Genomic DNA, 2,030 nt, shown 5'->3' on the forward strand with positions numbered 1-2,030 from the left:
GGCAAGGGCAACATACGTAACCTAAGCATCTGTGCCCCCATAATATGCTGAAATGAAAAAAAAAACAAACAGTCAGATACTACTTCCCACCCACTAGGATAGTTAAAATCAAAATGACAATTACAGGTGTTAATAAGGATGTGGAGAAATTGGAACCCTCATATATCGCTGGCTGAGTTGCAAAATTGCACAAATACTTTGTAAATCAGTTTGGCAGTTTCTCAAAACATACATAGAATTACCATATGTCCCAGCAACTCTACTGCTAGGTATAGACCCAAGAGAATTGAAAACATGTCCACAAAAAAATTGTGCACAAATGTTCTATTCACAATAGAAAAAAAAGTGGACACACATCCCAAATGTCCATCAGCTGATGTATAAACAAAAAAAATGTGGTACCCATATCATCTTAAGTATTATTTAGCCAAAAAATGGAATGAAATACTGAAACATACCATGACATGGATGACCCTTGAAAACATGTTAAGTGAAAAAAGACAAACACAAAAGGTCACATACCATGTGATTTTATTTATATGAAATGTCCAGAATAGGCAAATCCATAAAGACATAAAGCAGCTGAGTGGTTGCTAGGGGCTGGGTGTGGGAGGGAGTACAGGGAACAACTGCTAATTGCTAATGGGTACATGGTTTCTTTTGGGGGTGATGAAATATTCCAGAATTAGTGATCATGGTTGCACAACTTGTGACTATACTAAAAAGCATTTTAATGGGGTGAATTTTGTTATGTGAATTTTATCTCCATAAGGCTGTGACAAGAAAAAGAAGAGGAGAGAGAGGAAGAGGAGGAGGAGGATGACCACATGGTGCCTCTCACCTGTGTGAACTAAAATGCAATCTGAAGCTCCCCCAGCCAGCTTAATGGACCCCCACCCTTGGCCTAAAGGACCCCAGAAAAACCTTAAAGCCGGGTTGCCAGCTACAGTGAGAAGGGAGGTCAGACATGCCTCCCTTTTGCAGTTACTCTTTGTAACAAGATATTAAATGATTAACAGGCCTAAGGTCATGTAAGACAAAGCATAAACCACACCTGCAGACCATCAATTTACTTAACAGATCACATGCATTTAGGTAAATGTGGTAAATGTCCCCTGGTTTGTCTCTGAATAACTGACATCCTTAACCTAAAACCTTCCAAGCCTTTAGACAAAGCTTCACTTCTTTAACCAATTACAAATCAAAGAATCTTTAAACCCACCTATAACCTGTAAGCTCCCCCACAGCTTCAAGATGTCTCACCTTTTCGGGCCAAACCAAGGCATTTCTTCCTTATATTGACTTACAATCTTACGTGTAATTCCTGTCTCCATGAATGTATAAAATCAAACTAACCTGGCTACCTCAGGTACATTTTCTCAAGACCTCCTGAGGGCATGTTTCCCAGGCTGCAGTCACACACACTCAGCTCAGAAAAAACCTCTTTACATCATTTTACAGAGTTTGAGTTCTCTTCAATGAACACTTGGAAACTGGTAACCTATAACTCTGAACATTTATTTCAGGAATAACACTCTTCAGGCCCCAGGAAAATGCTTTTCCGCTTGCTTTATGTCCTCAAAAACAAAGCATGAGTGTGCCTCATGCTGTAGTCATTTGTGGGTTGGGCCATTACCACCATCAGAGATGGACACTGCTTTGGAGTGCAGGGAGAATTTGAACAGAGTGCTTAGTTAGATAAGAAAAGAGACAATTTGTCAGATCATTCCTCTCAGCAGGAGTGCAATAGATTCTTTTTTTTTTTTTTTGAGACAGAGTCTCACTTTGTTGCCCGGGCTAGAGTGTCGTGGCGTCAGCCTAGCTCACGGCAACCTCAAACTCCTAGGATTGCTCAAGCAATCCTACTGCCTCAGCCTCCCAAGTAGCTGGGACTACAGGCATGTGCCACCATGCCTGGCTAATTTTTGTTATATATTTTTAGCTGTCCAGTTAATTTCTTTCTATTTTTGGTAGAGATGGGGTCTCGCTCTCGTTCAGGCTGGTTTCGAAGTCCTGAGCTCAAACAATCC

Source organism: Propithecus coquereli, unplaced genomic scaffold, assembly GCF_000956105.1.
Source record: "Propithecus coquereli isolate 6110/MARCELLA unplaced genomic scaffold, Pcoq_1.0 Scaffold107, whole genome shotgun sequence".
NCBI classification, from domain to species: domain Eukaryota; kingdom Metazoa; phylum Chordata; class Mammalia; order Primates; family Indriidae; genus Propithecus; species Propithecus coquereli.